The following is a 15,713-nucleotide window of genomic DNA, read 5'->3' on the forward strand; positions in this document are numbered from 1 at the left end:
TAGAGAAACCAGCAAGGCAGAGGCTCAGAGGTTTGTTTATCAAGGGGGAAGGGGACACAGAAGCACAGAGGCCAACCACAGCCAGGCTCCTATGGGTGTTGGGGTTCATTTATTTCTCATCTCTGGCTGCCACTTAGCCTCTGCTCCCCCACTCGGGGGGCTGGACCGCGCAGCTCCCTGACATCGCAGGAGAGAGACCCTTGCCCGGGGAGAAGGGCTCGGGGTTCCTCTGTCTTGGGTACCAATTTCTGCAGACATGTTGGCAGCAAATCACCAAGAACCCCGTGTCATTTATCACCGCACCCTCTGGCCTCGGGACAGCTCAGGAGGATCCGGAGTTCGAGCCTCGGTCACACTGTCCCCTCCTCATCGCTTCCTGTCCAGTCCAAGTCACCTCTTCCGCGAAGGCTTCCTGGAACTCCCCGTCCCTCCCCGCAGCTTCCCAGGCTTCCCTCTCTCCCAGAGGTCTGGGCCATCCTTGTGAGCAGAGCCAGACTGAAGCCAAACGCGACCGAAGACCAACAGGGGGCCAGCGCTGAAGGGGGTGTCGGCGCACCCCGACACCTCCAACTGCCTGCGGCCCGAAGACCAGCAGGCGCGCCGCGCTTCCCGCCCGCCCGCGCGCTGACGGCTCGGCGCCGGGGCCGAGAACCGCGAGGCCGCGCGCCGCGGGCCCGCCCCCGCCGCGCCGGCCCCGCCCTCCGGCGCCCTCCCCAGCGCCGGCCCCTTTTGTTCCCTCCCGGAGCCGGGCCGCTCGCTCCGCTCGGCTCGGCTGCTGGGCTCGGCCGCGGGCGCGGAGGCGGCGGCGGGGCCGCCCGGGGCTGCTCCTCCGGCTTTCCCGCCGCCGGCCGGCGCACACGCGGCGCGAGGCCCGGAGCGGAGCGCGGGCGCGGGGTCCGGGCGCCGCGGGGCTCCGCGGGGCGGGGCGGGGCGGCGGGTCCGGGGAGCGGCCGCAGCATCCTCTCCCCCCGCGGCGGCGGCCCGCAGAGGAGGAGGCCGGCGCCCGGCCGCTGCCGCTCAGCCTGCTGCCGGAGGGGCGAAGGTAGGAGCCGCGGGCGCCCCGGAGGAGGGGGCTTGCCGGGCAACAAAGGACCGGGGGGTCGGGAGGCGGCGGTGGCCCCAGCCTCGGCGGGAGCGGGCCGGCCCGGGGACGGCGTCGGGCGGGGGAGAGGCCGCGGCTGGTGGGTGGGCGTGAGCGGAGCCGGCCCTGGGTGCACCCCAACTTCCCTATGCCTGCAAACGAGGAGGGGTGCTCTGGCGTGGGGAGGCGCTGGCCGGGCTGCGCGTCCCCGTGGAGAGGGTATCGTCAGCGCCTCGTTCCCCCATCTACAGACGAGGGTTCGGCACATCTGCCGGCGGCCGCCCGTCCCCTCTCCCCAGGGCAGGGCGAGGGCTCTGGGCTACCTGGCCCGAGGGGCACCTCCTGGTGGGCGCGGCCCCCAACCCCCTTCTGCAGACCCGGGTCTGGGAGGACACGGAGCCCTCGCCCGCGGGCTGGAAGCGCCTGGCTGATGCCCTTTGCAAAACTTGGTTGAAGTGCATAGCAGAGGAGGTTAGGGGGAGACTGGGGCAGGGCGGCTCCCCGCAGGGGGTGTCCCACCCCCCCCAAGCTGGGCGCTGGTGGCTGGTGAGGCAGCAGATTTTCTGCCCTCCCCATAGGGAGCGGCCGCAGCAGCCTAGGATGCTTCGCTGGGCCTCCAGGACCCGCCCGTTTGGGCCCTTCAGGCGGGGCCTGGGTGGGGCGGGTGCTCACTGGGCACTGCCACGCTGGCTGTAGCCCCACCCCCTCCCTGGAGAGGATGGGCAGAGGGGCACCTTGTGGGGAGTCACACACAGCGGCCCATCCCCCAATCTCTGAGATGCTACCTCTCCCTTCTGGGTGAGAAATGAGAGTCCACATGAGGGGTGCTGGCTGTCCTCACCTTGTAAGATGCCCAGGGAGGCTAGTGGGCTGGCCTGGGGCTGCTGGCAGAGGAGGAGCAGGGTACAGGGAGCACCACGTGGGGCAGCCTCACCTCCTGTGTGCCACACACTCCCCACCGGTTGTAATGTAAACAATGAACCCTTCATTCATCCAGCTGCTGTCACCTGGCCCAGCTCTGCCAGGCGCTGGCAGGTACACAGGAGTGGGGGCATCGCTGCCACTAGGGAGCAGCGCCCATCACGGAGTGAAGTGGTGTAGGGCTGGGAGCAGAGGAGGGACACGTGGAGGGTGGGGTGGAGAGGAAGCTTGATGGAGCCCATTGCAGAAGTTTGCTGCCAGGATGCCAAATGGGCTTCGGACAGGGAAATAGCATGGGCAGGGCCTGGAGTCAGAGAAGGGGGCAGGAGTCCTGGTAGCCGCTGGGTTAGAGGAGCAGTGAAGGGTTTAGTGATGGGGCATGGGGTCTAAGGCAGGGGAGTTCTGTTGAGGGGAGGGATTGTCTTGTCCTTCCTCCTTTCCCAGGTGGGGCGCCTCAGACGCCTTCCTCCACGAGCCGTGAGCGAGGATGCATTTCACCTGCAGTGCCTGGCCTACAAGTGATGGTGGGGTGCATCTCTCTGGAGGGGGTTAGAGATGCAGAGGTGTTTCAAAGGCAGAAGAGCCTGGCAGAGGGCACCTGGGGGGAACGTAGGCACACAGGGTGCACCTGCAAGCCCCCAGGGCCACCCAGCAGGCTGGGAAGGTGGTGCCTAGAATTTTGCACCCAGAGCCTGAAATCCCAAGTTGGGGATTCACCCTTGGGCACCAATTCTTTTCCAGCGTCTCCTGTCCACTTTTAGTGGTTAAGAGTTCAGATACTGGGCCCTGACAGCCTGCGTTCAAATCCCAGCTTTGCCACCTACTAGTGACAAATCACTATACCTCTCTCTGCCTCAATTTTCCCATCTATAAAAATGAGGCTACTTATGGTATCTACCTGTTAGGGTTATTGAGAGAATTGAATCAATGTGTGTGTGAAGTATGTTCACTTGATGGAGACATGCCCAATGTTGTTATTGTGGCTGTGCCTGGTGGCCCTACATTCTACACACACGCACACGCTTATTCCCTCTCCATCTGTTTGTCCACTGTCAGGCAGTCCTGCCTGTTGGCCCCGCCCAGGCCCTGTTCTCTGCCTCACTGCAGCCTCCCCCCCCCCCCCCCCACTCTGGTACACCTCCCTTGGCAATGGGAAGGCCACCACCCCCACAGCTCTAGCCATCCCTGTTCCCTCCACTCTGATCCACATGTAGGGGACCGTTCCCTTTTGGCCTTCCGTCCCTGGCCCTGCCACCCTAAAGATTGACCTTGCCCTTTTGATGCCATCTACTCTACCTCTGCTTCTATGCCCGGGGGGGTGGGGGGTAGGGGAGGGGGGAGCTGCATTCTTGACCCTCCTGGTTCCCTGCCATCTTCGTCCCATTGTTTTAACAAAACACTACAGACTTATACACAACAGAAACTTATTTCTCCCAGTTCTGGAGGCTGGAAGTCTGAGGTCAGGCTGCCAGTGTGGTCGGGTGAAGGCCCTCTTCCAGGTTGCAGCCATCTCCTTGTATCCTATGGTGGAAGGGGCAAGGGAGCTTTGTGGGGGTCTCTTTTATAAGGGCACTAATCCCCTTCATCGGGGCTCCATCCTCATGACCTAATCACCTCCCAAAGGCCCCACCTCCTAACACCATTACATTCGGCATTAAGCTTCAATATATGAATTTGGGGAGACACAAACATTCCGAACATAGCATCTGGCCAGGGGTTCTTGAGGGGAGAACAGCAGTCTGTGTGTAGGTCTAAAATAACAAAACAAAATACATATTGAGTGTATGCTGGGCCCTTTTTTGAGCTTTTTAAATGTGTGTTAGTTTTTGGATATCTTCATCACTTTCCCTATATTTTAGAGATGAGGAAATCCTGTTCGCCCCCCATGCATTTGTTAGGCACTTACTGTGTACCTAGAAGTCATGCCCCCTTCGCCATTTGACCCTAAAGCACAATTTTGGCCATGCTATCTTCAGACACCTCCACCTCGTTTGCTGAAGTACAAAGTCCAAATGCTCTCTGACTCTCAGGGCCCTGGCTGGCGGTGCCTTGCCTTCCCAGCATGCTCTTGGTGCTGGCCCTACCCAAACCTGGCTCACCTTGTAAACTGAGTAGCGGGCATGGCTTGATGATGGGCCTGCCCTTGATCGGGAAGGGGGGCAGGCTCTCACCGTGTCTCTGGGATCATTTTGTCAGAAACCTCCAATTAGGTTAAGTGAAAGGAGAGTGAGGAGGGAAAGGGAACTTGCCTAGCAAACAATTGCAGGCAGCCTGGCTCCCCCAGGACTCGGGAAGCTGGCAAGCAACCTCTCCTCCAGCTTTCCTCTCTGGACTGTGGTTTCATTTTCCCCACCTCTCCTGGTGCCTCTGTCCCTTCTCTCCCTGCAGGCTCACTCTCTCCGGGTTCTGGTGTGGCTGAGACCACAGGACCTCCCAGGAGCACTGCCCTTGGTCTTGGGGTGTCAGAGAAACCGATTGGCCTGGCCTGGGTGCGGGTGTCCGCCCTGTCCACTCAGCTGGGGGAGGCAGGCCACATGGTCTCTGGGACGGGGTGGGAGGCAGTGCTGGGCACAGCTGCTACCATGCCGGCTGCATTTATGATGTGTGGTATGTTCTGGGGAAGGACGGGCAAATGGGGTGTCACTCCTTGAGAGCTCTCGGTATGATGGGAGAGGTAGACCCATAGCTGATTTACCAAAAGGCCACAGGATACGAAGTGGGATTACTTGGGAGAAACTGGAGTTCGCTGTTCTCGGGGGAGGACGGGATGGCTGTACCTCACGGGTCTCCCCAGCCCTGGCTTGGAGCTGAGGAGGCTCCTCCCTTCGGGACCTGGAGGCTGGCGTTCCTATTTCCAGTGTAGGACCTACCCGGCCCCCCACTCCCTGCTCTGAGCTGTGCTGCCAGGGTCAGTACATAGACACAGTAATACAAAACCCATGTTTTCAGAAGAAATGCTTCAAAATGACAGTGAAATGGCTCCCTTCTGAATAGAGAGCGGAACACGGCAGGTGGTTTTTATTAACAAGGCATTAGTGCGGGGCCTTGTCCACTTGCCGGCTTCCGTCTTCACTGATCAGCCCTGGCTCCGTCCCTGGAATCTTACCTTTGACCCCAGCTGCAGCCAGAAAGACACCCGTTCCTCTTCCACCCCCTTCTTTGCCCTTTTGCCCTCTTTGCCATGAGAGGGTGGGATTGCAGGCTCCCAAGGTGTGCCTGGTTTGCCAGCTTCCCTTTCCCAAGCCGCAGTCCTGGGGGTGTCCAGGGCTGATCTGCTCCTGCTTGGACCCACCCTGGCCCCAGCTCTTCCCTGGGGGGCCCCACCCTCGCCCCCAACATGTGGCATCAAGGATGGGTGGATGGCTGTGCAGAAACCAGCCTCTCAGCCCTACCTGGTTTGGCTTGGTGGGGTGGGTAGAGCATCGGGTGCGGACTGAAGGGTCCCGGGTTCGATTCCCATCAAGGGCACATACCTTGGCTGCAGGCTCGATCCCCGGCCCCAGTCTCTCTCTGTGTCTCTCCCCCTCCTTTCCATTTGTCCTAAAAATCAATGAAAAGATCTCCTCCGGTGAGGATTAACCTGCCGCTCAGTGTGTAGGGAGCACAGTGCACTTCAGTTTTGGACCCTGCCTTTGAGAAGCTTTCACTGAATTAGGAAGACATCAGCACCCTTCCTGGAAATGTGAACAAGATCAGCGCCTCTGAGAAACATTTGAAGACGAGTAGAAGGGCTGCCTCAGTGCCCAGTGGGGTCATTGCCCTGGCAAGGGTTGCAGGTGGACCACAGGCAGTGGGTGGGTGAGATGGCCTGGGGCTCCCTGGAGGACTAGGACTGGGCCCTATCTTGAAGGAGGGGCGGACTTGGGGGAGTTAAGGGGGGCCTTCTGAGGGCATAAAGCAGGAAAGTGAAGGAGCAGAGTGTCTGGCTGGGGCTCAGGAAGGAGCCAAGTCTGCGTCTAGTTGTAGGACCTAGTTGCGTCTAGTGGTGAGGACAGGAGGGACACTTGGTGTCTTCGGGTTTTGGCTGCCCTCTATCCTGATTCTGCCCAGGTCCTTTTCTAACGTAGACCATTCCCTTCATAAATTCCTTTGCTTGTAGCTTCGGTCACTCAGGTCACATTCAGCTTCTTTCAGACTAGAGATTGTGTCTGTGCTGGGCTCAGGGAACCGGGAGCAGAGGAGACACAGAGGGTCATGTGTGCACTCTGTCTGATTCTAGAAAGGACTTGAGGTGATTTGCAAAGATAAACGCAGTGTAATGAGATAAAAAAGACGGGAAACGGAGGAAACGCAGGGTAGCAAAAGCCAAACGATGCCCAAGGGGACCTGGCACCCTCTGTGGAGGTAACTTGACTCAGCTTTCCAGCGGCTGGATCTGAGGGGAGCGGAAGCTCCGAGTGGCTTTGTAGTGTCGCATTGGCTCGTGTAAGGCCGTGCTGTGTATGAAACAGCAGCCTGAGCGAGGGATAGCACCTCCGAGTAGGAGCTGGGTAGTGTGGGCCTGGGACAGGCAGATGTCCAGAACGCAGAGGGTGGGAGGGAGGGCAGCAGCCGCCTCTGATCCTTCTAATCCTCCTCCTGGAGGGTCCAGCCAGCAGCTGTGGCTGGGCTGCTGCCCGCAGCCAGCCCCTCAAGTGTCTAATGGGCTCTAGGGGTGATGAGACCCTGTGAACCAGGAGCCAGACTGGTCTCTGCCCCAAGAATCCCCACCTTGTGAGGAGGTGTGGGGCATCTAATACAGGACTGTGCCCGCCCACTTGGTCCCAGGAGTTGGCTAAGGGATAGAAGAGGGGTGAAGGCATTCCTGGCAAATGGCGTGGGGTGTCTGAGGGAGCACTGAGAAGTTTAGGGAGGCTGAAATGCGGGGCTCTTGGGGGAAGGGGCTCAGGAAACAAGGCCAGGGCAGGTGAGGGCCAGGTCAGCGGGCAGGAGTGCTGCAGACCGTGGCCCTGGCACTGAGGGCTGTGGGCTGTCCTCCTAACCTTTTGCCTAAATCTTTGCCCTTGTCCCCCCGACCTGGGTACCTGGAGGAGAGTTGGTCTTGGTTCTGAGGAAGTAAAGAGAAGTGGTTCGGAGCGCAGGCTCGTGGCCAGGGGGCCCAAGTGCTCATGAGACCTCTGCCGTTTGTCGGTTGCATCACCCTGGGCAAGTGGCTTGACCCCTCTGGGCCTCCGTTTCCCCATTAGTAAATTGGGGCTCATAACAGTATCTTCTTCACAGGACTGTTGTACAGATTAAGTGGGTTAGTTTTATAAAGCGCTTTGACTGGTGCCTGGAGCAGAACAAACATTACAGATCTGCAGCTGCTTACGCTGGAGCAGTTCAGTGGAGGAGGGTCTCATCCCACCCCGAGCACACAAGTTCAGAGTCAAGGACACTGAAGAAGCAGAGTCCTTGACAGAGAGAGGTGTGGGCACGATCGCCCCTGCCCTGTGGTGGGCTGGCCCTGGGAGGTGGAGGTGCTCAGCAGGTCCCTCTTAATGTGGGTTTTGACAGTAATAACAGTTGCATGAGTTTGGGAGAGCTTCCTATGGCAGCTGTGCCACCTGGAGCAGAACCCTGCTCCCAGAGCAGGCCTTAGTCTCTGCTCAGTCCCCTCCAGCCGCAGGGGGCTCACTGTCTCTTTGCTCTTTGGACCCTTAGCGGGTGAGCACCCTGTGTGTGCTGCGTGCTGTGTGCTGTGTGCATCAGATGTGCTTGGTGCCGGCTTTTCTGCAGGATGCGAGTCATTAGAACCTTGAATTGCTCCTCTCTGTCCTTCCCAGACATGGCTTCAGGCCAGCCGGTGAGCGCCGCTGTGGGGTGTGAACAAGCTGCCATGGTCTCCAACTGAGTGTGCGGAGGATAAGGGTGGCAGAGGAGGGCATTTTCATTCATTCGCCTATTGATTAAACATGCTGAGCTGTGTGTGCGCTAGGCGCTGTCCTAGGTACCGAGAGCTCAGCTGTGAACAAGATACACAAAGAACCTGCCCTTGTCAGCTGCTGTCAGTGAGAGCTGAGGAGGTTTGCCAGAGGCCGAGAGGAAGGGCATTCTGGGCAGAGGGAACAGCATGTGTAAAGGCCTGAGATGTGACAGTCCGTATGGGTGTGGGTAGGTGTGGGGCATTCTGCCAGAATTTGGTGGCTGGGGATAGTGGAAAGCAGGGGTTGCCTTTCTGGAAGCAATTAAAACAACAACATAACTTTGAGGGCTGGTTAGTGACTGACCAATCCCCAGGGCCATCAAGTTCTGCTGCTTCTTTACTCTCCCCTCCCTGCCTTCCAGCAGCTTTGGGTCGCCTTTCGGAGGTGTAGATGGTGCCCCGGTCCCTGGTTCATCCCCCTCGCTGGTTCATGCCTTCTCCAGGCTGCCACACCCTGGCCCTTCCTTGTGGGCCTTGGTTTACAGCCCCTCCCAGAGCTGGCTGAGCCTCTCATGCCACAGAGAGGCCAAGCCTTGACCTCAATGGGCTCAGCCTCCCCGCCCCCTGCAGGGGAAGGCTCCCGTGTGAAAGGAGGCCCTGTGCTGACTCCCAACCTTCTTTAGGGAAGGTTGGTCCTGGGAAGGTTGTTCAGTGCGCACAGCACCACCGAGTGCCACACCCTGGGCACCTGAAGTCCAAGGGGCTCGGGCCTTCCCCAGGGAGCTCACAGAACTGTGGGGAGGCAGACGCTCAAGTCGGTCCACATGGTTAGGTGCCACCAGCTGGGGCAGTCTGATGGGTGGGAAGGTCCCAGAGCAGCAGGGACCATCCCTACGTCCTCCACTCCTGCCCAGGAAAAGTTTTAAAACTTTTTATTGCAGTACAGCCTCCATACAGAAGAGTGCACCTGTCCTAAGTGCACTGCTTGTTGAATTTTCTCAAAGTGAAATGACTGTGAAACAGCAGCCAGACCCAGAATCAGAACGGGCCAGCTCCCAGAAGCCCCTCTTGTTATTTCTTCCAGTCAGTATGCCTGGCCCAAGCGTGACCCCTTCCCTGATTTCTAACACCAGCAATAAATCCACACTGCCTGCCCTTGAACTTCATTTTAAATGGAAGCATACAGTCATACTCCTTGCACTCTTTTATATCCGGCTTTTTTCCCCACTCCAGATTATAATCCCAAGATTCATACACATTGTTACCTGTGGTTGCAGTTCATTCATTCTCATTGCTGTGTTTTATTCAATTGTGTGAATTTATTTACACACGTGACTGAGTGACAACTTATGTAGTCATTCTAATGGTGGTGGGTATTTGGGTTATTTTCAGTTTGGGAGCATTAGGAAAAGAACATGTCTTTTGGTGCACACGTGTAACATTTCTGTTGTTACACAGGCTGGTGGATGTATGGTGTTACCCTGATGACTACTAAAGGTGAACATCTTTGCATATGTTTGTTGGTCTTTTGGATACCCTCCCTGTTTTTGTGAAGCGCTTTTGCTGTTTTTCAAACTCGACTTGTCAGAGTTCTTTTTATATTCTGAATATGAGTCCTTTGTAGATCACAGGAATTGCTGATGTCTCCTCCCCCTTTGTGGCTTTCCCATCTCCCCTCTCTCAGTGGTATCGTTTGATGCACAGAAGCTCTTAATTTTGTCCAATTTATCTATCTTTCCCTTATCTTCAGCACTTCCTGTGTCCTGTTTAAGGAGTCTGTGCTTGCTCCAATGTTATGAAGGTCTTCCATGTCTTCTTCTAAAGACTGGATTGTTTTAACTTTCACATTTAGATCTGCTGCCCATGAGGAATCGATCTGTATGTGTGATGTGAGTAAGTTTATTAGTTTCCTTTTGCTACTATAACAAATGACCACACTCTTAGTTGTTTATTTATTTTTAAATATATTTTTATTGATTTCAGAGAGGAAGAGAGAGATAGAGAGATAGGAGCATCAATGATGAGAGAGAATCATTGACTGCCTCCTTCATGCCCCCTACTGGGGATCGAGCCTGTAACCCGGGTATGTGCCCTGTCTGGAATCGAACTCAGGACCTCTTGGTTCGTAGGTCAATGCTTAATCTACTAAGCCACCACAGCTGGGCTCACACTCAGTAGTTTAAAACAACATCTTACAATTCTGGAGGTCGGAAGTCTGAAATGGATCTCAGGCTAAAATTCGGATGTCAGCAGGGCTACGTTCCTCCTAGACTCTAGACTTGAGAGGCTCAAGGGAAGATTCTGTTTCTTCGCCTTTCCCAGCTTCTAGACCAGGGGTGGGCAAACTTTTTGACTCGAGGGCCACAATGGGTTCTTAAACTGGACGGGAGGGCCGGAACAAAAGCATGGATGGAGTGTTTGTGTGAACTAATATAAATTCAAAGTAAACATCATTACATAAAAGGGTACGATCTTTTTTTTTTTTTAATATATATTTTATTGATTTTTTACAGAGAGGAAGGGAGAGAGATAGAGAGTTAGAAACATCGATCAGTCGCCTCCCGCACATCTCCCACTGGGGATGTGCCCGCAACCCAGGCACATGCCCTTAACCGGAACTGAACCCGGGACCCTTTAGTCCGCAGGCCGACGCTCCATCCACCGAGCCAAACCGGTTTCGGCATACAATCTTTTTTTTTTTTTTTTTAGTTTTATTCATTTCAAACGGGCCAGATCTGGCCCGTGGGCCATAGTTTGCCCACGGCTGTTCTAGACACAGCCTGCATTCTTTGGCTGGTGGCCCTGCCTCCATCTTCAAAGCCAGCAGTGTTGGACTGCGTCCTTTGCACACTGCCATCTCTCTGATTCTTTTGCTCCTGCTTCCCTCTTCCACTTGTAAGGACCCTGTGCTTACATTGGACCTGCCTGGATGGTACAGGATAATCTTCCATCTCCAGGTCATCTCATTAGGAACCTTAATTCCATCAGTAACTTAACTCCCCTCTGCCATGTAGGCATGTTCACAAGTTGTGGGGGCCGTTACCGGGGAGGGGCCTTATTCTGCCAAGGAGGGATCAGGATATTTTTCCTGTGTGGCTATCCAGTTGACCCAGCACCACTTATTGCAGTGGTTCTCAACCTGTGGGTCGCGACCCCTTTGGGGGTGGAACGACCCTTTCACAGGGGTCACCTAAGACCATCGGAAACACATATATATAATTACATATTGTTTTTGTGATTAGTCACTATGCTTTAATTATGTTCAATTTGTAACAATGGAAATACATCCTGCATATCAGATATTTACATGGCAATTCATAACAGTAGCAAAATTACAGTTATGAAGTAGCAACGAAAATAATTTTATGGTTGGGGGTCACCACAACATGAGGAGCTGTGTTAAAGGGTCGTGGCATTAGGAAGGTTGAGAACCGCTGACTTATTGTAAAGACCATTCTTGGCTCACGGGTAATTTTTAGTTACTTGTTCAGGCTGGGTTGGAGAGAACCCAGGAGATGGGTGGCTTTCCTGCAGCCACCTGGCCGAGATGTATTGGATGGAGCTGCCACAGAAATCAGAAGGGGATGAGGCAACCATGAAAGACGATTGGGTCCCTATCCTGGCCTGGGAGGCGGGACACTGGAGCCCATTCCTTCCTTTGTCCTGGTTGCTGGGTCATCTCAGCAGGGAGCCTCTTGCCCCACACAAGTTTTCTTCATTTGGGAGTTGAATCTCAGTGTGCTGTTCACTTGCTCTGTGACCTTGGGCGAGTCTGCTCTGGGCCTCAGTTTCTCATTCTTTGAAATCGGAATAAAGATGGGTCAGAGGGCAACTTGAGCTGTGCTGTTCCCAAGCCCTTCTCCATTGGGAAAGGTGGGAGACTGCATCTGTCAGAGCCAGGCTGATGCCTGACCAGCATCTTGGGCCAGTGGCAGGAGGGCTCCAGTTGTCTGATTGGCAGGCCTATGGGTTACCACACAGCCAGGAGCAGGCTCTTGGGCCATGGCTGTGCCCTGGTTCTGAACGTGCCAACTGTGTGTGTGTGCACATGTTGTGCGCCTGCATAAGGCAGGGAAATATATTGATGTTCCTCCCCTCCCTAGACCTGACACAGCCCTGGTCCCAATTGTTCCTGGCTGAGAAATGATATCCCTCCAAACCTGAGGGAAGATGGTCAAGTCCCGTGTGTCCAGCTCAGGCTGCACTGGCCGTTCCCAGTCTCTGCAGTGGCCCCAGGTTGTTGGTAGGACAGGGAAGGTGCTGACTTTACAGAGTGGAGCTGCAACCCTGAGCTCGGAGGCTGTGAGGATGGAGAGCCTGTGGGACTGTAGCCGGACGCTGGACGCAGGCCCTGCTGGTGTCTCAGCTGAAGGTGCCAGAGCTGATGGGGGCTCCTGGGTTGGTTTGTCCTTCCCTGCTTGGACCAGGAGTGACCCTGCGCTCTCCTCCACGCTGCTGGCACAGAGTGCTCTGCTCTGCCCCACCGTCCTTCCAGCTCCCTCCCGTTCTCCAAGCCCCATCTGCTGGGGAGCCCGGGTGCCAGCCCAGCTCTGCACTGAGGCTTGCGAGGGTCCCTTCTCCCAAGGTAAGGGATGGCTGGCTCTGGATGGCTGCCAGGCCCCTTGGTACTCCCAGGGCAACTTGAGACCCCAAACAGGGTCCATCACCACCCCATTCTGGGGCCCCCTGTCTCTACCCCAGCTGGCGAGTGTGCTAAGTGTGTATGGCCCTGGCTGCAGCTCCCCACATGGCCTCACTGACCCAGAGTGAGCAGAGGGTGGGTGTTGGGACAGGGGCCTAGGCAGACAGGCACCATCTTCCTGGCTCTCCCTGGCTGGAGGGGCCGCTAGCCTGAGGCTCAGAGCTTTGGCTTCTGACTCAAGCTGGCAGGACTCGAGGGAGCCCGTCCCAGCCCTGCCCTGCTCTCTGCTTGTGCCTGGGGATTCTAGCGTTACCACTGGTGCACGTTCCTAAGCCTGGGTCAAATGCAGACTAAGTAAACCTCCCTTCCAAGCTGGATGGGACGGGCAGGAGGTGCCAGCTGGGAGTGGGCTCCTGGACACGGTGGTCCACACTTCCCTGGGGCCTCTGCTGGATCCGGGGGTTGGGAGAGCACTGGGTGCTGCATGACTTGGGGTACCCAGTGAAGCAGGGCTAGGGGTAGCCCATGCCATGCTCACATAAGAACTCACCTTCCATTTGGTGGCCAGCATCTGTGGGGGTTCATTCTGTTTGGGGGCTGTTTGCTCTCCCCTCCTCTTGTGTGTGTCTTGTTTTTTAAGAAGTGAGTATGAAATATTTCAGGCTTTCAGATAAAGGCATAGAGCGCATGCAACGAACACCGTGTATATCCTGCGGGACTTAAGAAACGAGTCTTATAAATAGAAATGAAGCCTCGGTTACCCTGCCCAGCCCCGTTCCCATCCCCAAAACCGCATTTCCTGGCTGTTGCATGGAGGGCTGTGATAAGCACCCTTAGGTGCCTCCCAGGATGCAGGGCCGCAGTTCCTGGCTGGGTCTTCTGCCTCTGCAGGCCCCCCCATCCTCCGCCCGGCTGTGCCCACCCAGCCCACAAGCCCTTGCTCCGTGGCCTTTGTAGCACTGGCATCACCAGACTTTTTGACTTTTCGCCCATCTGATTGGGTGGGAAATGGGAGCTTCTTGTGGCTTGGACATGCATTTCCCTGAAGACTAGGAGGCCCAGTGGCCCAGCCGGACAGTCTCTCCTCGAAAGCTGCCCCATTCATGCCCTTCTGTTATTGGGGTGCCCTCAAGTGTGTACCCTGCGATGCCTTTCTTCTTTCTCTTCAGCCTCTCACATTGCATACCGGTGGGTGCCCCAGGCCTGTGCTCCTTTCTCCCAGCCTCAGCTGTCCCAGTGACTCCCCCAAGGGCACAACCTGCTTTGTGCCCCCTCCCCCCAGGGCCCCTTAGTCACCTCCCACTTCCAGCCCCTGCCTTCTTTCTCCTGGGTCTCTCCCAGTGGGTCCCTCCCAGTTTGAGAGATTCTACCACCTGCTGGAACCCTGGGCGCCCCTGCCCCTTGCTGTTTGCCACCAAATCCTACCCAGACTCTGTCCCCTCCAGCCTGTGCCTGTCCCAGTGCAGGCCTCACTGTGTGCTCTTGTCTATCACAGCAGCCTCCTTGCCCTCATTCCCTCCATCCCCTCAGCTCCCAAGCGCAGTTTTGCTAATGTGCACTTCTAGTCTGTCACATCCCTTGCTGATGTCCCCCTGGCTCCTCACCCCTCCAGCCTGATGCCTGGAAGTAGGTGTGAGCATTGGGGTGCCCAGTGGGGCAAGACTAGGGGAGCCCATGCCACACCCACATAAGGGCTCACCTTTAGTTCGGGTCGCCTCAGCCTGGCGGCCAGCACTGGAAGACCCCTCTCCCATCACTGTCCCTGCCAGTCCCTGAATCCCACCCCTCCACACACATTTTAGCCACTAAATCCTTGGCTGTTTGATTGACCTGGCAGGGTGTGGTCTGTGCCTGGCTTGTTCCACCTGCTCCCCCTCCCCCTGCCACCACTCTGCTTCCTGTTACAGAGCCTACCCCCTCCCCACCCCACCCCATGGTGTGTTGTGGCCCTCTGGACACTATAGTCCCTGCATTCTGGTCACAGGCTCAGGAGGGGAGCCGGGAGCATGGGTACCCTGACAGCCAGGACCCCTGCTGGGGAAGGAGGAGCAGCACAGGGAGAGCTGCCACTGTCAGGGGTGAGTGTCCCTGAGGCCTCAGCCAGCAGCAGTGTCCTGCCCAAGCACCACCCTCCCAGCAGCAGACCCTGCGGGTGGGCCATGGCCCGGTCCCCCATCAGAGTCTGGCCTGGAGGCCCCCTTCTGGGTGCCGCCTCTCTTGCCCTCTGGGCAGGCTGGCACGTAGACATGGGCTTTCCACTGCCCTATTTGGCACCAACTGTCCTTCCGTCGGGGCCGCACCCTGGGCCGCCGGTTGGCAGAAAGTTCTTGGTCCTCATCTACACTGAAACTTTGGTGTGCCCCCCCCCCCCCCCCCCCGGCCTGGGGCGGGGGGAGCAACTGAAATGGAAACCCTGAAATGCAGCCGGGTTTGTCTTCAGTAAATGGTAATTGAGGGCCGCACAAAGGGGGCCTGTTGGTCTGAATGCCACCCGCCCTCTCCTGCGCTGTCGTCTGGGCCGGAGTCCCTGGGGGAGGTGGTGTGGGCATCCCGGGCCTTCGGAGATCACAATAGAGGCCCTTCCCAGCAGCTGCCGTGTGCCAGGCACGGAGGGCGGTTGTGGACTGCTTTGAGGCAGCCATACTTTTACCCCATTTCACAGGTGATGAAACCGAGGCACTGGGCCAAGCTCCCACAGCCACTCTGAGTCTGGGGTTTGGACCTCCCTGAAGCTTAAATCTACTTCCTCCCAGGCCTCCCCCATCAGCGCAGTGTGGCCAAGGGCCAGTTTATCACCATGTCTAGCTTTTTCCAAGAAACCCTTCCTCTGCCCAGGAACAGAGCTGAGTCACAAAGGCCAGTTTGCCCGAAGCCTCCTCCTCCCCCTCTTCCTCTTCACCATTCTTCTCATCTCCACTCCCGCCCCTCCCCAACCCCCCGCCCCCCGCCCCAGTGTTGGAGGCCCTAGGGGAGGTGGGGGTGGGGAGTGGGCTGCTTGCCTCTCCTCCCCTGGCCCTCCCCACCCCCTCAGCAGTAGTGGCTGGGGCTGAGTCAGTGCTGCCTGGTTCTCTCCTCCCACCAGCTCCTCTCCTCTCCTTGGTCAGCGAGGCGCGAGGCACGTGGACGCTTTCTCCAGAGGCCAGGGGTCTCACACATGTTATTCCAGGCCTGGGCCGGGCAGGGTGCATGGAGGGCCCGCAGGGTCTAGTCTCAGCCACTGAGCT

General features: G+C 57.1%; 1 protein-coding gene across 2 annotated transcripts in view; it reads left to right on the top strand.

The window, feature by feature from the left end:
• Positions 1-945: 945 nt before the first annotated feature.
• Positions 946-15,713, top strand: part of CLIP2 (CAP-Gly domain containing linker protein 2) — a 69,972-nt gene continuing 55,204 nt past the window's right edge. For both annotated transcript variants that reach the window (XM_070412808.1, XM_070412810.1), the window contains exon 1: positions 946-1,042. The gene's annotated coding sequence lies outside the window, so the exon portion shown is untranslated. The remainder of the gene's footprint in view (positions 1,043-15,713) is intronic.

This window comes from Myotis yumanensis, unplaced genomic scaffold (assembly GCF_028538775.1).
Source record: "Myotis yumanensis isolate MYYU_CA2020_CCGP unplaced genomic scaffold, mMyoYum1.0.hap1 SCAF_4, whole genome shotgun sequence".
NCBI classification, from domain to species: Eukaryota; Metazoa; Chordata; class Mammalia; order Chiroptera; family Vespertilionidae; genus Myotis; species Myotis yumanensis.